General features: G+C 40.3%; 2 protein-coding genes and 1 pseudogene across 13 annotated transcripts in view; 2 read left to right on the top strand and 1 right to left on the bottom strand.

Moving 5' to 3' along the window:
* Positions 1 to 22,317, top strand: part of CARMIL1 (capping protein regulator and myosin 1 linker 1) — a 261,243-nt gene that overhangs the window by 59,942 nt on the left and 178,984 nt on the right. The gene's annotated exons all lie outside the window — the stretch shown is intronic.
* LOC120598328 (cytidine monophosphate-N-acetylneuraminic acid hydroxylase) overlaps positions 1 to 22,317 on the bottom strand; it is a 234,473-nt gene that overhangs the window by 209,237 nt on the left and 2,919 nt on the right. For 2 of the 4 annotated variants that reach the window (XM_039857095.1, XM_039857098.1), the window contains exon 2: positions 8,864 to 9,031. The gene's annotated coding sequence lies outside the window, so the exon portion shown is untranslated. Of the gene's footprint in view, positions 1 to 8,863; positions 9,032 to 15,119; positions 20,830 to 22,317 lie in introns of those variants that run through there. The other 2 variants (XM_039857096.1, XM_039857097.1) reach the window with 2 other exon arrangements.
* On the top strand, positions 20,783 to 20,901 carry LOC120598424 (uncharacterized; annotated as a pseudogene).

The raw sequence follows: 22,317 nt of genomic DNA, 5'->3' as shown, positions 1-22,317 counted from the left end.
TTCAAACAGTATTATATTGGCTGTTAATTTTCTTCCATGGAATAAAAGATGGATTTCATTTCTGGGTGAAGCATTGTAATTCTTATACTTTCATTTCTGGTCATGTGAGATGGACAGTAGAAACAAAGTAGGAATGTGAAAGTAGGAGAGATGTTATTATTTTAATGTGATGTGTAAAAAATATGTAGGGGTTTCTTTTTTCTGGAGGTTAGAGCACATGCTATAGATAAATAAGAGTAAAAATTAGAATGTTAATAAGAACATCTTGCCTATCATACTTAAACATTATAATATTTATAAAGCATATCATGGATTATTTAAAGTTGGGGCAGACAGAGTTATGTTCTCATTACAAGAAAGCGATGTATGCATGAAGCAAGTGTAAGTTACTAGTTGCTTATCTGAGAATCCATAACTGTTCAAGGCTGGTCCCCTAGCAGTCAGTGGCAGCGTGTGCCATGCATGTCTGAGACATAATGCCAAGAAACACACTGCAAAATGGTGGAACTTAGTATATAAGCAATTTAAGAAATAAAATGGCGCAAGGAAGGTCCAAGATGGGAACAGCAATCATGAGTTAGTCACATGTGATTCCTATCAGGCATCATGCTATAGAAATCTCTTAGGATGGCGGTTTTATGATACGGTCACTGTGGCCAAAAATACTGATTATAACTCCCAGTTTTGGAGTCTAAACGTGAATGCATAATGATGCTACGTGTGATTTATTCTGTGCTGTCTGTGCATCTGTTGTTGGGATCGTGGTTTGTCCTTTTCTGCCAGGATGGGTGTGGGGGTGCTGTGCTCGCAGGCTTCTTGTGTGCTGTAAAGGTAAGGCTCTCTATTGGTTCTCTGTTGCTGGGCAGAAGGCTATGAATGCTGCTGGGGCTCAGACTCCTCCATGCTGGCCAGAGGGGAAGCTGGAAGGGCTTGGACTCCCGGATTTATGCTGACACCATTAAGTCCGGCTACTGGAAGCCTTTAATGTGCTGTCAGTGAGCTGGTGTTTGAGAACCACGTGACAGGCAGGCTGGTGGCTTCTCTGAGCTCACTGAGGCTCTTTCTGCCTGGCGATGAGGAGCTCCTGGCAGATTTGTGACTGGCCCAAGGAAGGCAGAAGCATCGGCCATTGAGCTGGCCGGGTGCTCAAAGACAAACAGGAAGATACTTGGCAGAGGGAGACTTGGGGCAGGCACACAGCCTCTTGGCTAAGTCTAGCGTTTCGGGTGTGTGGGGTGTGGAATTGGCGAGGAGGCACTCTGATGACACAGCAGGCTTCAGCTCCAGTGGCATGCCCATTTTTCTCCCCTGATACTGGGAGTGCCTTCCCTTCACTGATGCAGCAAGAACTGAAACAGGAATCACTTCCTGTGAGCACCCTGCTGTGCGCAGTGGGGGTGGGAGGACCATCCAGAGGCTTTGTCCTCATTTTTGAAGCCTTTGAGTCTGGCTCTTCTCTTAGGGGTATTTGGACCAGTTGTTCTTGCGTTTCCCACTGTGTGAATTGAGGGTTTGGCCAAGTCTGGCTGAATGGTTTATCCTTTTAAAAAAGTGAAAGCACTTTTTTTGAAGTGAAAAAAGTTTACTTATTTTAGCACGTGGCATGATTGACCTAAGTGAACTTGGGCATGTTACAGGAGTAAAGCGGGACCTTTTACTGCAGTTAGGCAGGGCCTTCGTGTTGCAGGTGTCGGTGTCCAAGTGGGGCCTCCAGATAAGCCGTCATTCAGCCTCTGTGGGGCGGGGGCGGGAGCCTACAATACGGTCATTGTTCACCATCTTCCCACTTAGTTATTTTAAAAATTGTGCCGCATTTAAAAGCCTATTAATAGAGCGTTGGTTAGGAATAAAAGTACTCAAGTTTTCCCTCCTTCCATCAGTGTTAAAAGGAATTCAGGAAAGTCACTATTTCCTGGGTATATGAGTGGGGGAGGGAAAAGAGGGGAAGGAACAGATTCACTTTCTTTGAAATAAGGACAACATCTTACAGCAAGGGGTGAGAATATAACAGACATGTGAGCTCCTAAGAAAACTTGCACAGACCATTACTATGGCATTTCACTTGCTCAGCGGGCGGATTTAGAGTTTTTCTGCTGACTTTCTTATCTCCAGCTTGTTTAGTCTGTAGGAACCCTGCGTTCTGGAATCTCATTGGGCTCTTTGCTAAACCGTGGACACTTTTGTTGTTGTTGTGTCAAATTTAGCTAGATTACCAGAAAATATTTTTTTCACCCAAACGCATTATTTTTTCTTTGTTTTACTTTCTGGGTCAGCGAGAGGAGTCTGAGACAGCCAAGTAAAAACTGCTCGAATTATTGTATTGTAGTCAAGAGGAGCGATTTGGCCCTGTGACACTGTAGGGGAGGACCACTGAGAAAGCAGAGTAGAGGGACAGAGTGACACCTGTCCACTGACATCTTAGTTCATGTGAAGTGTTATGACTAGACCTAGCTTTGTTTCATATTGAGGAATGGGTATGCCCGCAGCCGTAGTCCCGCGACGTTAGGATTATTAATTGGAATGGAATGTCTGCCTCATTGCTGTTTTGCACAGCAACCTGGAAGCACTGGAATGCTTGGGAAGCAAAGCTCTCCTGGTTAAGTAGAAGTTTTATCTGAAACTCGTTTCAGACGTGTTGGAAGTGTTCCTAAAATGCACGAGCGTGCCTTTGGAGTAGAGTACTCAGTGAGATCACTCTGTTATCCTCTAGTGATTGAGACATTTTTTCAGTACCTCAGGAATTCATGAGAAATTCTCTTTTTCCCAGATCTTTACTTAGAAGATGGTTGTAATAGAGCTAATTTTGAAGTGTATATTCTTCAAATATTTTGTGTTTTGGAAAATCCCTAATTTTTCCCTTACTTATTATTCTGTTTAATTTCTTCTTTTTAAAAGTATTCTGAATATATGGTTTAATTGTATAGTTAGCTAATGCTTCTGTAAATTGGAACAGGGCTTATTCCTGTCAATGGAAATGTGTGATTGCAAAGCAGTGTCTTTGGCCTGGACAGACCTGTGAATGGAATGAAGCTTGTTTTTGATCATTTCTGCCTCTCTCTTTCTCTCTTCTCCTTCTGTTCCTCCCCAGGATCCACAGTCTTCATCTTCCTCCTTGTGCCCCATCCAAGCCTTACCTCAGCAAATTCATTGACATTTGGAATTCATTTATATGACTTTAATCTTAAGTCATCTTTATGAAATGACTTAAATTTAACTTGTTACCTCTCCCAGGGAGAATTACATTTAGAGCTTTTTTCTTATTTTAGTATGAAAGGCTCTACATCCTGCTAAAGGAATTTCAGGACCTATAGTTTTGAGTACGGATATCTTTAGTCATGAGCTTATTCCCATGAGTTTATTCCTTGTAATCACATCATGTTGTAAACTGCTGTTTTTGTCATGAGCGGAGCAGACCCTCAGGAGACCACTGGCATCATGTAAAACCTTTGTACCAGAAAGTTTCTGCGAAACTTCCAGAAAAAAAGCACTTTTCTCAACTAAGTGAGAGACTTAAATCAGGAAAAGGCACTTCTGTGCTCTCAGTTGTCATCCTGCAATTAATTGTACTTACATTGACTCTAATTCAGCAAATGTTTATTGAAGGCCAACTGCATGCAGTTAAAACCACTACACTAGCTATTGAAAAACCATACATTTCTCTTCTAAAGTGTAATGGGTGAAGAAATTCGGGTAGTGAATAGCTGACCGATGTAGATAGACTTTCAAATTATAGACCTTGAGAGCATTTCTCTGGTATAATAAAATGATTTTGTGAACAAATAAATTTGGGGAAAGATGGGTTACATGAAGTTGGATGGGAATTTTCTTTTCTACTAGAGCTGCCAGAGGGGACACACTATGTGGCATTTCCCAAATTTATTTGACTATGGATCTTTTATTTTGCTTATTTTTTAATTATTTTGTAGCATCTTGGGGGACTGGTGTTCCTTGAAGTACACTTTGGAAAATGCTGCTCTACACCATGAAAGTATTTTTTCAACTCTTTAGAGGACTCTTTTATATTAGCACAAATACGTTTATTACTCAGAGATAAAATAGTCTTTACACGTTGTGGTCAATGGATTCTTGTCAATAAGTTTCTCTATTGGTTTCCAAAAGAGTGTTTATAATTCAGCTGGATATAAGTGTGAAGAGCCGGGTACAACAGCAGTGGTGGTGATAGCCTTTATTACACGAGCCCTCACCTGTGCGCTCACTCGGGTACGGAGTCTAAAGTAGGAAAGAGGAACCTGAGTTCTGGTCTACAGGTGAGAGGATAACTTGCCCCATGTGCCCCACATGGAGCATTTATAACACTCCAGGCATTTTTTAAGGTGATGAGATTTTAAAAAACACTCATTTGAGATCATCGTAGATTCACGTGCAGTTGTAAGAACGAACATTGAGAGATCCTATATATTTTTTACCCAATTTCCTTGTGATAACATGTTACATAACAATATTACGATCAAGAAATTAGCACTGATAGAATCGTCAGCCTTATTTTGATTTCATAGGATTTACATGTCTGACGAATGCTTATGTGTGTTTACTTCTGGGCAGTTTTCTCACATATGAGAATCCGCAGTCAGGATACAGAATAGTCCCATTACTAGGATCCCTTCTATATCCCTTCTGTAATCATAGCCAACTCTTCCTTCTTCTCTCCCCAACCCTGACAACCATTGATCTTTCTCCATCTCTGTAATTGTCATTTTAAGCATGCTTTATAAATGGAATCACAGCAGTAACCTTTTGAGATTGGCCTTTTTACACGCTGGCCACTTTAAACCTACTGTTTCCAATCTTTACAAAAATCTTACACAGTAGGGACTCTGAATTATCTTCCATAGATGAGGTGAAGCCTCTGAAAAGTGAAGGCACACCCAAGGCCGCACAGCTCGTGGACCAGGCAGGGAGCCCAGATACTCTCAGCCTTGGCTCCTTTGACTCAGATCTGACCTTCCTCCGGGATCTGGGAACTCACATTCTGTTCTTTTATGTATACAGTTCTTCTTTTCTCAAAACAAGAATTTCAGGAAATATGTATTCAAAATAAGGTTTCTTATGCTTTTTCTTTTTCTTTTTTAATTGTAACTTTTAAGAAAAGATTGAATCACATTACTATTTTGGAAGGACAGAGATTGAGTACATTTTTTTCTCTCCAGCTCTATTTTGGGCTTATTACCATTTTTGGAGTTTTCTCTGCCTACCTCTCACCACCTTGACACCTGAACAGCCCAACTGCTGAGGACGGTTACAGTGCAGGGGATAAAGGTCGTGATCCTTGCACACCATTTGGCGAGTCGGTATATAGGCATCTTTGACTTGCAGCATATCAAAGGCTGTGCTTGGGCTGCTAGCTTTGGTTGCTGTGGTGCTAAACATGCTCCCTGAGCCCTTGGAACTTAATTCACTGCGAACTAGACACTATCACTGCACGTAGGATGGTGAGAAAGCAAAACACATACGTGAATCACAGTATCGTCAGATGCTATATATTTAAGAGAGGACTCCAAATACTAGAAAACAATGAAGCCTTTTGAAATCTCTGTGTTGGATACACTTTTTAACAAGAATATGAAACAATTAGCAAAATGGGCATTTTTGTTGATCATTGAATTCCCCAGACATTCTCTTCTTTCAGGGTTTTCGAACTAGCTGTTCCTTGTCTGGAAAACTCCCAAGATTTCCACCTGGCTTGGCTTATTCCCTCACTTTCTTCAGGTCTCTGTACAATCACAATATTTTTGTTTCCCTCTCGTCTTCTCTGATATTTAAAATTACAACACCCCGCCCCTACCCATTCTCCTTCCTTGCATTCTTTTTCTCCATCACACGTTGATGGGTATCTAACATACTCTTATTTATGGGTCTGTGGATGGTTTTTCCCTGCTGGAATGTAAGCCTCCTGAAGGCAGAGATATTTGCCTATTTTGTTCACCACTGTATCCTCATCATCTTAGAATAGTGCCTGGAATATGTTAGATCTCATTGGATATAATTTGAATAAGTGAATGTTTTCAAGAGTAAAATTTTGTTTGAATTAAGTTGTAGGACAGAATGATCATGTCTGCACGGGTCAATTACTGGTAAGGTTCTCATTTAAAAATGTTGTGTCAGTTTAGTACGAATGCTGTCTTTTCTGGCCTATGGGGAACATGTTCCTAGCTGTGACTTGTCCGAGGGAAAATGACTGACTTTGGGGGAGCTTCTTCAGATGTAAAGGAAATTAACCAGCGAATCTGGGTAACTAAATCTTGCATACTATCCTAGAAATGTTTATACTTCTGCCAAATGGAAGCATGAGTTCAGTGTTTGCATAACCACCTGTGAAATTACTCCTATTAGCATTCTAGCATGTATTTGCTGAGTGACACTTCAATTTTTCAATAAAAGTATTTTCACATGTTGGCTGCCATTGTGAAAATTGTTTCTCTCCTCCATTTGGAAAGCTGGTGCCACTGTTTTGATTCGGGGGGGTGGTGAGGTCTGGTGTGTGTGACATTTGCTTTCTTGGTGGAAGGAGAATCATGATGGAAGTAAACTTCTGGTTTCAATTTTTCTTTTCTGGGCTATTTTATTTTGTGCTAGGAATGGAAAAAGAACTATACATTGCTCTAGGGGTACTTTAGGTAATATATACTCTGATTGGAAAAAAAACAAACCACTGTTGCCTTTGACAAAATTGAGTAGAGGGAGGTGGAAGGCTGGTCTCCCTGGGACTGTTTTAGTGGTTTGGGGAGGGGTTTGGAGTGTGGCTGCAGCTGCTATGGCTGGAAAAGACCTCCTGGGGGGTGGGGGGGGTAACACCCACCTCCCTCCAGTGCCTGCAGAACTCCAGCTATGTGAAGTGTGGCTGTGTGGGCCCTTGGTCCTGTGTAAGAATGCCTGGAGGATAAAGCTTGGAGAGAAACGAGATAAGGGAGGCTTTTATGCAGCAGGTAATTTATGTTTTGCGACAAAGGCTCCCGCGTGTGAACACTTGGCTTCTAAACAACACACACTTTGCTTCATTCTCTAGAGACATCCCTAAACCACCTTTGTGTACTGGATTCAGACTTTTCTATGTCAGCTGAACATTGAAAATATTCTGAGTGCAACTATGAGGGGGATTTGGAGTTCAGTCCTTTGTATTTTGAAAGCGGAGATGCTGAAGCTCACTGGAGTTGACCAGAACACCTCCTCTTCACTAGTAAAGGTATTGCTAAATGTAAATAACTCATAGGGGTCAGACACCACTTATTGAATTTCTGAGAATAGTCAGTCAGCTGTCCTTTTCCCAAGAGAAATAACCTCAATTGAGTTACTTAAATCACACTTTTTCCATTTCTTGAAATAATTTTCATCACCCTGCCCTAGAAAAAGTAGGCTGCTGCAGAGTTGGTTGAGACAGAATTATGAAGCCATTTAGGTTATGTTAGCCGAGCACATCACTCTTAGAACTAATCTAGCAGATAGCTAGCACCTCCTAGTAAGCACCAGCTGCATATGATCGGTGTTTGCAAAGGGAACCAAAGATGTGCAGTCATTTTAGAGACAAACCAGATAGAACCTGAGAATCTCACAGAACACCAGATGCCAAACGATACGGTATATAACCAAGAACATAAGAGCTGTTTGATTTTAGACTCCTAATCTTTCTACTAAAATGTTTAAATTCTGTGGTCTTTACTCTCGAGTCCTCTGCCTACCCTTTAGAAATGGTTGAAATATTTGGATGTGGAATTAATGAGATTTTTGCATGTCTACAACCTTACTAAACAAACATATATCATTGTTCCTTGTCCCAGACACGTTTTTTGACCAGAATTTTGAATTGGGCAAAATATGTTGTATAGAATGGTACAGTTATTGATTTACAGTGAGGAATTAAAATGATGACAAAGCGGGTCGGCTTTAGCTCAAGCGGTTACTTTGTCATGGCAGACGACTAAAATGATAATGAAGCCATTCCGTTAGCGGGGTTTTGTTTTTGCCATGTTAGCAGGGAAAATTTCATATGGTCCTACTTGCCAGTTATTTTGGCTGGTTTAAAAACCGTTACATGATTAGATTACAGGTTCTTTCTATTTTTGCTATAATGGAGGAGTTCAAGTAACCAAGTTTATCTGAATTTTTGAGAGTCCCTACTTAGGCTCAAATAACTAAGTCTGGTTACAGGGCCTTGGTTAAAGGCTGGGTTTAAGTATCGGGTGGATCTGTCTTGGACTCTGTTCTCGGGAAGTCCCAGACGAGAAACTCATTATAACCCAGTTTTACCCAGAGCATGGCCCCTCGCCATAGACACCATTAGAACAAGGCTTAGTTTTATTTCCAACGAACGCATTGATTGTTCTAGCAGTCTATAACGGTTGAATGTAATAATGGATTTTGATTTTTTTTCCATGTTAGTTCAGAAATTACCACAGCGCTTCTCAGTTAATCAGATACTCAAGGCTCCTGTTTCCACACTGTATGGTTGCTGCATTTTTATGACATCACAGCTGTCTGGGGGTGGCTTCTGCTCCACCCCCACCCCCACCCCCCATCTGCCTCCTCTCACTGCTTCCTCACTTGCTGAGCTTTCAAGGTGGCGAATTCCCGAATAAGCTGCTGACTTCCCGCCCTGGCAGGGCCGGGCCTGAGGTTCACAGTAGCTTCTTTCACCAAGAGAATCTTTCTTGGCTACGAACCCCACCTCTGGAGCTTGCTCTTGACTCTTCTCCTTGACTTGGAAACTTGTTTAAGAAAACTGAAAGATGCTTTCAGATGAAGCAGCTGTGTCCCCCTGCCATTTACTCTCTTGTTTTTAAACCTCAAAATGTTACTTGAAGATAGGAGGTTGCAGTCAAGGTCCCCATTTACGAACGGTGCTGCTTACCTTGGGTTGTCTTTTTCCCAACGGTGTCTTCAGTTCCTGGCCTTACTCCCTGAGAGTACCATCTACAGGGAGCTGTTCCTCCTTGTCACCTTTTTAAAGCTTCTCAGATGTTCTCTCCAGTGCTCCGCAGCAAACTATGACAATGGGCATTAAAACAAGCGCCTTAACCTAAGAAAAGTGAAAAAAAACCGGTTGTTTCTATCTTAGCCAACCTCATTAAAAAACAGTGGTGAAGTATGTATGCATATAATTATGCATAGAACTAAATATCTGAAATTAGCTCAGTAGGGGGCCTTCTTAATGCTTTTCTATGTATGGAATTTTCATTTCAGACTGGGGACCTGGGCCCTTTTGTTTCACTTGAGACTTTCTTTTCTCTGGGGGCAGGAGGGAGAGGTAAAGGAGAGGAGAGTGTTCTTTTTGACTGTAGCTCCAGGGTTCTGTAAGAGTAGTGTCATTACGCATATGTTAGAGTAGAACAGACCAACTTTTCCATAATCATGTTTATTTTTGAGGGTGTGTGGTCTGATGATGAGTTCAGTTATCAGATATGAAGACATGAATGAATGGTCTGGCTGTTAAATATGGAAAATAATTGCAAACTGTTTGCATGATATGCTCCTAGGAGTAAGAAACAGGGATATTTTGTATTTTGCATAACTCTTAGGGAGTCATATAGTCACTTTATATGGGATGATAGTCTTCTGAGATCTGTTGGTCTCATGGCTCTCCCTGCCTGTGAGCCATCATAAGCTAGGAGCCATTCTGAGAACCACTAAAGGGCCAGCTGAAGGTAGAACCAGAGTTTTGTGTGTGTTTTCATTCATTGCAGGTTTTATTGAGTATCTTCTGGGTGAGATGTCGTGTATACCTTGAATCAGACTGACCCCAGTCGGAGTCCTGGCTCAGCCACTTTCTAGTTGTGTAACCTCCAGCAAAGTCTCAGCTACCTCATCTATAAAACTGGAAAATGGTGATAATGGCTACCCATAATGGTGATAATGGTGTGTTTGTTTGATTCCCATAGGATTATTTTGAGAATTAAATAAGATAATGCATACAAAGCATTTAGCATGGGTCTGACTGTATCGTTGACTTATGTATTGAAGAAATATATAATGTTTGTTCTGCCTTCTAGAAGCTTACACTCAAGTGGGGGCCACAGGCACATGTATAGATTCAGGAAAGAGAGAGAGATGTCAGCCTGCTGTGGTGTGGATGGGAAAGACTATATGGAGAGGCTGGGATTGGAGTTGCCATTTTGCACAACCCAGGGAGCATCATTCACATTAGGGTCTTTGTGAATTGGTCCCTCTGAGTGGCACAGAGGCACTGGTTGGGGTTTCAAGTGGACTGTGAAGGGTAGGTGGAATCTGGAGGGATGAGGGTGTACTTGGCAGGAATAAACTAGATTCTTTCAGAGGAAGGAGAGACGTCTCAGCTGTCAGGAGAGCTGTTTGTGCTGAGGATGAGTAGGTGGCTGTGAGGTGTGAGATGGGTCCAGTGTTTTGCTTCTTTCCAAGTTCTGAAAATTGGAAGGAATGGACCTTTTGGTGTGATGAGTGTAGGTTGGGATAAAAGTCTCTGCTCTCTTCATAGTGTCTTCATTGAGTTTCCTTTGTGTAGGGCTGAGATCACCGTTTCCAAAAGGGCACTTTTCTGTCATAGCCTCTTAGCCTATCATAGTGAGCCACAAGGTTCACTTTCCCTTTCTGCCATTTATTTTCTTTTACTTTCACATTACAGACCTTATTTTGTTAAATATCACGTTTACTCAATACATGTGGAGTGATCAAGATGTCTTATGCCGGTTCAGTTCTGTATAGCCTTCAATTTCTTTTTAACATCTTTATGCACTTTTTCTTTCCTTAACCTCTATGGAATTTATTCTGCTCCTTAAGTGCTCTTAAAGGCTTTAAGTATATCATGGCATGCATTAGGTGGCAAGAAAGATTTTCCTTATCATTAGTCTTCTGTTTTTTGTTTTTTTGTTTTTTTGTTTTTTTTTTGGCATGTCTTTAGTAGATTTTACTTGTAAGGATGTAAAGTAACCATAATAACCAGAAGCAAATAGCATATTTGATTACCTGTGTCAGGAGGGGGAAATTTCCCCCTTCCCCTTTTTGAGTTCTTATGGCTGGACTAATAATAGATTTGTCATAAGACAAATTAACAGGAGAAAAAACAATTTTATTTCATGTACATAGGAGATCATAAAATTGATGCTCAGAGAATGACCAAAAAGCAGGCAGCTTTTATATCTTTTTAATTTAAAAAAATGTTTAAATTTGTGAGGATTCGACTTAGGTATCGGTGCTCATTAGTGGGGACTCTTAAGAAAAGTTTGGGCTTTGGTAGTAAATTAGTAAAAAAAGTAACAGGATTTGTTTATACACACTTTTCAGCCCTGAATTCCCTAACTCTGATGGTAAGGATGTCTTTCTCCTTGGCCTTCAGGTACAGGGAGGGCGCCTTTCGCGTGAGAGATTTATCTCCTGCTTTCAGGGGGACAGAGGGAGTGTCCTTGCACCGGCAGTTTCTTAAGTAACTTTAAATCATAGTAATTAAAATATGCCATCAGGGTGGCCTGCCCTGGGCCCCGACACTTGTAAATAACTTTAGCTCTGCAAATCTTCCAAATTATTTAAAAAAAAAACAAAAAACAAAAAAATCCCACACATTTTATTGGATATTCAGTGTGTCCTAAAGCAAGCGCCGGCATGCTTTTCCTGTAAAGGGCCAGATAGCAAGTATTTGAGGCTTAGCGGGCCAGTCTCTGTTACGGACACTCAGTTCTGCCTTCCTAGTGTGAAAACAGCTATGGACAATATGTAAATGAATGGATGTGGCTATTTTGCAATAAAACTTTATTTATAGAAATAGCCAGAATTTTTCTCTCTGAGGCAGTCTGCTAACACCCGCCCTGAAGGAAAGATTTTGTTAGATTGGGAAGGTAAATGGAAAATTGAAATGAGATAAATCACAAAATTTCCAGCGAATCAACTCCACCAAAGACTAAAAAATTGAAAACTTTTTTTTCTCCTGTTGTTTGAAGTAAACTTCATTTTTAATAATGAGTTTGTAAATAAACTTTGAATATCTTTACCCATATGTATTTTTTTAAATACAGTATCTAAGGTTCAAAACAAGCCTCTCCATAATTTATTGTTTTCTTTGTACCAGGCACTGTGTAGGTCATTGGAAATCCACAAGTAATGTAGGCACAAACTTTCCTTTAGGAAGCCACAGTCTTGACTGTGCACTCACTGCTGCCAAATGTGTCGACTGTGCACTCACTGCTGCCAAATGTGGGCTCAGGCCTTAGACCACTGGATACGTGATCCATGGTGCAAGAAACCTGCACTGCAGAAGAGACTTTTTTGGGGGTCCACTCATCTTTTCTCTCTCTATTGCATATGTAATGGGATTTCTGTATTTTTGTTTCTCTTTATTTGTGTATTGTTAGAGAAAGCCTACTTGAAGAATTTACAAATGGTAAAAATATTTGTTTTAACAATGTATAGTTGCCAAAACTCTTAGTCTTGATGATTCAAGAAGCTATGTGTTTTCCTGTCCTTTATAGTTTTTACTTAGTCACCTAAATTCCTTTTTTTTGAATTTACAGAATTATAGACCAGTCCCACCATATTGCAGAGGGTAGTATTCTCACAGTGCTGAAATTCAAAAGTATAGAAATTGGCCTATATCCAGCCACCTTTCCAGAGTGTTGTTCTTGGAACTGAGCCATTTGGGCCTTTGCAGATTGGGCGGAGTTGTTGGGTTGAGGGAGGGAGGCAGTTCATGAAGGAGGAAGCTCTGGAGTCCAAGTAAGTATGGAATGTGGACCCTAAGTGGTAGGGCCCGTTGAGCACCGTTGGGTAATGACATTGCATGGACACTGGTTTGTTTTTTCTTAACGCTGACTGAAAGTCATTTCTGTTTTTTAGATTTGCTTTCAGACTGTTAACTCTGGAGTAGAGAATCCAAGAATGTGTAGCTTCCACTTCATCCCCTTTCTTAAGGTTGTCTGTACCTCATTGCCCTGAGAAACTAAATGAAAGCCATAGCAGTACTGTCTTACATGATGAGTATAAATTCTATAATCATTGCTACTAATGGAAAGTATTTTGTTATGTACTTTATTCATATTTATTTTCCCTTTGTCATCTTCAAAAGCACTGCTGCCTGTGATATTTTTGGATTGGTATAATATTTTTTCATTTTGTCCATTCATCCATCCAGACATTCAGTAAATATTTACAGATACCTACCATGTGTTGAGTACTTTGCCAGATGCTGGGGATACAGTTATTACTAAGATAATCTTCCCATAAAGGGTTCATTGTCTGGGGGCAGGGGAAACAGTTGGACACCAAAATAGTTAACACAACAAGCTAAGTGCAGTGATAAAGGTTATGTGTAGCCTTTCAGGAGAACACCGTCATCTGGCACCTGGTTGACAGAAGGGAGGACAGGGCACCATTTAGGCATGGGGAATTTCACTGTTGTTACCACATAGTCTCGTGAAAGAGTATGTTGAGAGGTAACACAGTTGCTCTGTGACGGAGTTTGGACTTCAGCTGGCTGGAGGTGTGGGAAAGTCTGTGAGGAGAGGTCAAGAAGTTGAGTGACACAGGGATGTTTGTGTTTTAGAAGAGTCCCTCTGATGACTGTGCAATGTAGTTTTCAGGGTCCAGGACTAGAAACAGAGTAAATAGGTGGGAATACCGAGGTATCTGAACTATTCAATCATGCACTTCATTTAGTAAACATTTATTGAGCACTTACTGGGTGCTATGCCCCTTCTAGGCACTTGGAATATATGTTCACATAGGAGAACAAAAGAGAGAAATAGTAGTAAGATTTTGGGATTATTAATACCAAGAAAAAAAAAAGGCAGAATTTGTTGGTGTGATCATGACACGCTTTAGAATACGTGACTGTTTTATGGAGGAGGAAATTGATTTGGGTTATTTTATCTTGGATTTTGGGTCATGCAACTCTAATATAGGAACTGGCCTCTTCTGTGGTGCAAATGAGTAAAGTTTTAATAAGTCAACTCTTATGGTTTAAAACTGATAATTCCAGTCTTAGATTATTCTGGGCCTTAGACTCTCATTTTCCTGCTCATTAGCACCTCTAATGGGGGGGGAGAGGGGTGATTTCAGGCTGACTTGCTACTTGTTAGAAGATTTGGTAAAGAAGGTGATAAAATTAATAGTTTAATTTTGCAATTGGGATGCAAATGGTCAGTGGGCTTGTTCTAGCCTACAGCTCCCAAGTGTGAGTAACTCATCATCTGGGTGTATCTGGTGAGGGTGTGTGCCCACGCACACTGAGGGGCGAGATTAACCTTGGAAATTGGGTGTGGGCAAGTAGCTCACTTAATTATTTTACCAATCACAGTAATCACTTGCAACACAAAGGAAGTCTCATATAAGGAAGTGACCTTTATTTTATTATTTACCTGATATTTATCTGTTTTTGCTTGAGCTTGCTGGTATAGTTCAGGAGTAGGAACTTGAAAGTAAAAACAGAAATGGAGACTCCCTGGGGCACGAGGGAGGGGACAGTGCCCACCTCAGGGTCATAGTGAGGGTCTTAGGAGTTAACATAAGCAAAGACTGAGGTCCAGCCCGTAGTAAAAGTTACATAAATATTGACCATTATTATTGGTCTGCTTTTGAAAATGAATCAGAATTTGCATGGAATTAATAAGCAACAGGTGAGAATCTTGATAATACTAGATCATACAATATCTGGATAATATAAGACAAGACAACATAATATATTAGATAAAACAATATATTGCTATTTAACTTCACTAGCAATACATTTAATAGGTAGACTAGACATTTTTAAATGCTTAGATTTGAGGAAAGTTAAAAGCGTTCATAGTTGTAGACTTAAGTTAGCAAAATACTTGTTATGAACCGAGGAGTAGGCACGCACTGCATTCGGGCTGTGATTTTTCTTCTACAGCCCCTAAGACAATAATTCTGAAGAGCAATGCAGAGACCTAAAGTCCGACTAAGTAGATAGCTCAGACTATCCGGTACTGTTCCCACTGTCCCAGTTTCAGGACAGATGAAACATTAATGTGAATTGTTCTGAATTTTCTAAGAGGTCTATACTTCCTTAAAGAGGATGTATAAACTCTTAAATAGCAATATATATTCTGCAATTCAGCAGCTTTTCAGCCGATGATTTTTATAGCCATCTTTAGATTTGAAGATGTGGAATTTTAAATTCTTACTTGGGGGCATTTCATTCAATTCAGCAAGCCATTCTTCAGATTGGGCTGTCGAAGGTATTGAGCTCCACGAGGCGGGAGGGATGGAACCTAATGTGACTTGTTTCTTGGCTGCAGTGACTTCTAAACAAAACGCACCTGCCATACATGTAGAAGTTGATGACTTTACAATTGTAATGAAAATATTTGCAAGAATGAGGCCTCAGGGGAGAGCATTAAACATATATGCATAGTATGAAATGGAGAGTAATCACCACTTGCGTCTGTGGGCCCCCTTTCCTAGTGGGAAATGGCTTCTTTGCCTCTAGCTGTGAGTTGGCAAACAGAAGCTGTCATTTTGGATATCTTTTGGGAGACTGAAAAGGAAACACCAGAGCTATAGGGAAGCAGTTCATAAGAAGCGGAAAAGAGCAAGGACCTTCAGTGACAGGTGAGTGAAAGCAAGTCTTAAGAATGCAAGGCCTCCAAACCTTCTAGAGTCACGTTGTAATTGTGGCATCATAGCTACAATGTGTCTACAGGTGTTGTAAAATAGTCTCGGTATCCACACCGTTGGTAAGTGTTACTTTTGGCCTCGTTCTCTAGAACTCGGGAGTCTTAAGGCTGTAAAGGCCACTGTTTCTTTGGTATGTCTGCTGGTTAAAGCAACTGAAGTTCTGTAATAGGAATGAAGCTTCATGGTATATTAATTTGGTAGGTTTTGAGGGTATTTTGCCCAGACAATGGCATTATTATTTTTCACCTTTGAAGGCAGATTTCTCTGCTTACATATGGCAGGCATTATCAGCAACACAAAAACGAGTCAGAGGGGAATTCTGCTTCCATTGCTCATTGCTGGGGATTTCTTCCTACTAGTGCTGGGGAAGCCCACATGCCCACGTTTGCAAATTCAGCAATCAGCAAGCATTTCCAGGTGCTTGGAACTGTGACGGTTACTGAGCTTCTGTCACCTAAGGACACCCTCCCTATAGAAAATGCATGATTTTATTTCAGAAGACATAAGGAGGGACCTCCAGTTCTTATTTGGAGTCTGCTATGGACTGACTGTTTGTGTCCCCCCAAATTCATATGTTGAAGCCGTAACCCCAGTGTGATGCTATGTAGAAGTGGAGCTTTTTAGAAGCAATTAAGTAATGGTGGTGCAGCCCTCATGATGGGATTAGTGTCCCTGTAGAAGAGACTAGAGAGCTAGATTGCTCTCTTTCTGCCATGTGAGGCCACTGCAAGAAGGAAGAGGGCTCTTATCAGGAACTGATATTGACTGGCACCTTGATCTTGGACTTTCTAGCCTCTGGAACTGGGAGAAATAAATGTTTGTTTAAGCCCCCCAGTCTGTGGTATCTGTTACAGCAGCCTGAGCAGACTAAGACAGCGTCTGTGGGCAGACTTCAAGGGAATCTGTCCTTCAGCCTTTTGTTAAATGTTTAAAAATCATGGTACTATCCATTATGTTTTTTAATAACTTCATCTTTAAGTCAGTTTAAAAAATATATATATATTACCTGCTTAAGATGTATGTCATACTGGGAGTAGTTGGTCACTTTAAAGAAAAGTCTAAAATGGAATAATTGCTGGAGTTGAACATCTGTGTTTTTATTCTAGACGATCTGAAACATGAGTAACGGTGCTGGGAATACTTGAGTCAGCATGTGAATGGAAAAAGGCAATGAGTTCAGTGTCTGCCCAGTGATCAGAGGCAATTACGCAGGGAAAGGCAAGCAAGTGCTTGCAGGGGCACCCACAGTGAGGCTTTCGTCTGCCTTGTTCTCTGGGTGCAGGACTCATGATAATTACAGGAGGTATGCAATATCAGCAGAATGTGGGTTAGGAATTAAGAATCAGCAAGCAGACATCTGCGCTTTCTGCGTAGGAAAATCTGCTCTGCGAGACTAGCCAGTGGTGTTGCATTGTGCTGGGAACACCCCCATTCAGCTGTTAAACAGGCGATTGGCTTAAAGGGAGTTTTTTCTAGACTCTTCACATTTTTTAAAGAAACAACCTAGACAACTCTTCAAGAAATCACGTTTTTTTTGGGGGGGGGGCTTTTATTATTTGTGTGTTTGCAATTGTGTGAAAGAGTTTTTAGGATTGGTTGTATAATTTGATTTGAAATAAATAAATAGACCTAAAATAAACCTGATGGTGTGCTTTATAAGCGGTATTTAACTAATTTAGAGGCAGCTGTTTGTACTCTGCAGGGAACATTATATTTCAATAATGTTTCACTAATTATCCACTGTTATTCACAAATATTTTACTCATAATTCACCAGAATTTTCATATTAAGGGTAGGAGGCTGGTGGTATTTACCACTGGGCATCACTCTTCCCAGGCTGTCCTTCCAGGGAACTTTGATGGTTACACTGCCAATATTGAAGACAGAACCCAGCCCTGGCCATGAAAGAGTGAGTGCCACTGAGCTGTCTACCCCGGGATGCTGAGTGATGATGAATTGCACCAGCAAAGGCTGGCGGGAGCTCTAAGCCTTTTCTCCCGTCGTCCTTCTCACACAACTGTCTCTATGGTATCCAGATCTTATAGAAGGTGATGGGTTGAAGTTAGTCTGCAAGTTGACTCTCTCATTCCACAGTCTTGTCAGGAATCGCTAGAGCTTTGTTGTTCAATATGCTAGTCATTAGCCACATGTGGCTGTTTAAATTTAATATATTAGTTACAATGAGGTATAATTAAAATTATGTTTAAATTAAAAATTCTTCTGTTGCCGTAGCCACATTGCAAAAGATCCATAAGCCACATGTGGCTAGTGGCTACCATATTGAATAGCACTGCAAGTTCTTTTGGGCACTCACATCTATAGAGGGGCAAGGGCATGCCCAAGGTCACACAACTAGTCAGGGCAGAATCAGGAATTTGCATAAGTTTGGCAATTTTTCTCATATATCATTCATGTAGCCTTCCCATTTGGGTATCTCAACTGGAACTAAATATTTTGTTCCTAGATAATCCACATCTTTCTTCCAAACTGTGAGAGACTCAGTAATAGAATTAGAAATTAGTTCTTACTACATAATTCTAGTTTTACAATATTTATGATTCATCTTAGGCAGTTTTTTGTGTGTACGTACCATCACCTATAGTACAGTGGCAGTTAATCTTACACACCATATCTCGTTCACCCTGGTGTTGTGATGCCCATCGCATAGGTATATGTGGGGATCTAGATGGGGATCTAGATTCTCAGGGTATTGGAGTTGGAGGGGACTTTCAAGGGCATCTAGTTTAACTTTGCACACTCCCGTACAATATTCTTGACAAGACTGTTGATGGTGAACGCCCAGCCTCATAAAAGAGTTCACTTCTTTCTTCGACTTCTAATTGATCTTGGGCTCACTTTGTTTATATTAAGTTAACATGTCCCTCCCTTTAATTTCTACACATTGGTCCTAGTTGGCTCACAGAAAAAGATTTGCTCCTTCTGATACATGCAGCCCTGTAAATATTTGAAGACTGATTTCCTGTCACCTGATGTCTCTTCTCTATGCTAAGTAGACCTAGTTCCATCAGCTCTTCCTCATGTGGCATGTTTTACAAACCTCTCACCACCCTGCTTGCATCTGCCTGGACCAGCTCACATCTGTGTGATTGAAAGTTTCGCCTCTCACCTGAATGTATGTCATGGCTAGATACATTTGGAAAATCTGAATAAGCCATTTTCGAGGGAAAAAAGTGGCTGGTAGTATTTACATGTAGGAAATATATTAACTTAATTTCCTTTGGTAAGAAGAAAAATAGTTGTCTGTAATAAATATGTATTACTTTTATAATCAGAAAATATTCAATTTTAATAAAAATAATACTTCTGTTTATAGTCAGTATATTAGGTAGAGCTTGGATTTAGTGATTAGAACAAAAAATAATGTTCTGTCTCTCCCTCTCTCTCCTTTTTTTCTTTCCCCTTGTCCATTCCATGTGTTCACCAGTCTTTGTGCCTGCTGTGTGTCAGGAACTGTGGCACTGGGGACACAGTCATGGACAGGAGAATGAGTTCATCTCACTGTTAATGAATTCTGTTGACAGCAGGAAGGGTGCAGTAGAACCATATTTAATTCTCTGTAATGGCATTTGTCAACTGTGTTGGATCCTCAGCAGGTCTTTCAGTCTGTTGTTTGTGAATTTCTGAAATGGAAGTGGTTCTTGCAGCAGCTTCCTTTTAGGGTTGTCATAAGACTTAAAATCAAAAGAATAGAACACAGTAGGTGAGGTTTCTGTGAAGGCCATGGCTGCTGCTGTTGCTGTCATTGTTACTGGTGAGTAATATGAATAATATTTTTTTAGGGAGGTAGAGTGACTGATCAGCCACAATAATTCCCCCTTTTCACGTATTTCTTTCTCTTATCTCATGCTTTCGGTATTTAATTTAAAAAGTTTCAGATGTGAAATAGACTGTTTCCCAGCATGGTGGTAGTGATTTTATGATGACATAGTATCCAGCGTGACATACTACACTACTCACTCATTTAATTAGTGTCTTCATAACAACACTAGCAGACAAGTGCTGTAATTAATTTCCACTTTCTAGAAAAGGAAACGGAGGCACAAGGAGGTGACAGTGATCTGCCCAACATCACACAGCTAGTGAAGGGCCATGTTAGATATCCAGTAATCACTCTGGTAAGGCTCTGTTGTTGTTGTTGAAATCTGTGAAACTAATGGAGCAAAGAAGTGATACTCTATGTGAATATGAAAAGTAACCTCTGCAGTTGATTTAAGCTGCTACTTTGAGGCAGCCACTATGCCGAGAGCTGGGTTTATGCAGGGGATGAAGTCATGGTCTCCTCCTGAGCCAGGCTAATGGGCAAAGCCGCCATGATTTGTTGGAAGGGTTGATATTTTAATGTAACCAACTCCATTGGAATAGTTAGAAATGAAGAGTTTCAGAAAAGGAAAGTTATATTACATATCTAATTTTCCTTAAAAGAAGGCTGTACACAAAACAGTTGCTTTTTGTGGGGAGGATGGGGGCACTGTTTGTGACAAGATAAATAATTCCAGCAAAAGAGCACTACCTGTTTGGAAGTGTCTTACAGATTTATTTTGTTTTGCCTTACCAGAGGAAAATAATTTGGGGGAAATACATCAAAGATTGTTTACTTTAATCATAGACTATATTCTGATTAATGGCATCTCTTAGACTGTTTATGGTAAAATGTGTCTAATAACATTTCCCAAGGCATCTTATCACTTAAAAAAATATTTTCCCTTCTGTATTTACCTCTTTTATCTCTTTCAATTCTTTCACCTAAATTTACTAACACACCACAAAAAGTGCAAAATAAAACCTCAACAGGGACCATGAGCTTGCCCAGGTGGCTCACATCATAATTTAGCACAATCAGCATTTCCAGGAAAAGAAATATGGCCTGTAAGGTGCAGTCCAGCTAGTGCCTGGTTCTCCCTGCCCATTCTGATTGTTAGGTTCTCTACATGAGACTAACGTGCATCTTCCTGGATGCTTTTCCTTCCCTCTTGTCTATGGAAGAATTAGAATCAGTCTTCCTGCCATAAAGGTTGCTTAGGGAATTAAAAAGGGACATCTCAAGTCCCCCGTTATTCTAAGATGCTTTACACGGATTATGTCCCTGTCCCTGGCTGTGATTAATGGTATTGGCCAAAGATTTTTTCAGGATTAAGACTGGGAATTTTTTGTCTATGGCCATGACACCCTGAATGTGCCTGATCTCGTTTGATCTTGGAAGCTAAGCAGGGTTGGGCCTGGTTAGTACTTGGATGGGAGACCACCTAGAAATACCGGGTGCTGTAGGCATTAAAAAAAAAAAAAAAGACTGCGACTTTCTTGGTCTCATATCTTGAAGCTCCTTTTAAAACTTATAACTTGGGGGAATTTTTTAAAAATTTAGTTTGAAGGGAATGTGCACTTCTGTAACACTGACCATCAAAGTGACAAGCCAGCTGTGATGTAGCATGGCTGACAGCTGGCTTTGGGCAGGTAACCTTTAGCAGGGCAGAAACAGCCTGGCATTTTTAGCATTTAAAAAAAAAAAAAATCAGCATCTTCATTGTCATCAGGAAACATGTACAAAGCCCTTGCCCATGTTTAGCATTTTGAGTTATTGCTAAGATGGGGGATGAGCTGGAATGTCTCTGCTCAGTAAAAGGAAACATCAGTTCAGACTTGCCCAGACTGGTTAAAAGAGCAGGCTCACCGAGTTACCCTTAAGAAGCCCTTCTAAATTCCAAAGAGCATATTTTCCAAGATTCATGATATAGTTCTAATATTGTTCTTTGCCTACATATTGAATAGTACTTGGGCCGCATAAATAGTGTATTTAGCATAGTATTTATGCTTATTTCACAGGAACTAGCACATACTTGAACAATTTTAAATTATTTTAATGGTTTATATTTGTTTCATCTTTGCTTTTATAACATTATTGTGTCTCAGCTTTGATCTAATGATGTCGTTTAGGGATGCAGTCACCAATTTTAATATTCTTCCTCTAGGGGAAATAATATAATTATATTACATATATGCTGTAATGTAATATATGTGTTGTATATTATGTAATATGTATTGTGTGTTATTATACAATGTATTGTATATTATGTAATGTGCTGCATGTTATATATATGTTGTTTGTTTTATAGTATGTTGTTACATATGTATAGACAACACTGATGATCCTCTAATCCTATAGTTTGTAGAAACACATTGAAACACACCAGTGATTTGCAGTGTAGGAATGCAGGCCTGCTTGCTTATAAAATGAATAAAACTGTGTTCTTTTGCATCTATCACCATGTTCCTGGGACTCAGTTTCCTCATTCTCAAAATTGAAGGAATTAAATTGACAATTTCAGAGGTTAGCTCTAAACCGATTGAATTACCCTACTAATCTCTTGGGTCATACAGGTTAGTGATATAACTTGGGTTAGCCTGAGTATTTCGAAGCAACATTAATGAAAGCTCATTCTCTGGCTGTCGAGTGAGGAGAATTCATGAATGTTGCCTGTCATTTGAGTATGGTTTGCTGATGAATAAGCGAACGCCATTGTACTGAGGCCACCTGACCTACCACTGCATCCTCTTCACCAGTCATTGTGGAGCCAGAATCTGCCAGACCATAGGGACATTGCTAGGACACGTGGAAGGTCTGAGACACAGGGCCCAAAGGACAGACACTGCCACCAACTCTGCTCATTTCATCAGCATTTCTGAGAC

This window comes from Pteropus medius, unplaced genomic scaffold, assembly GCF_902729225.1.
Source record: "Pteropus medius unplaced genomic scaffold, Ma_sr-lr_union100, whole genome shotgun sequence".
NCBI classification, from domain to species: domain Eukaryota; kingdom Metazoa; phylum Chordata; class Mammalia; order Chiroptera; family Pteropodidae; genus Pteropus; species Pteropus medius.
The sequence above is the reverse complement of the archived record's forward strand: the minus strand, read 5'-3'. Positions and strand labels throughout refer to the sequence as shown.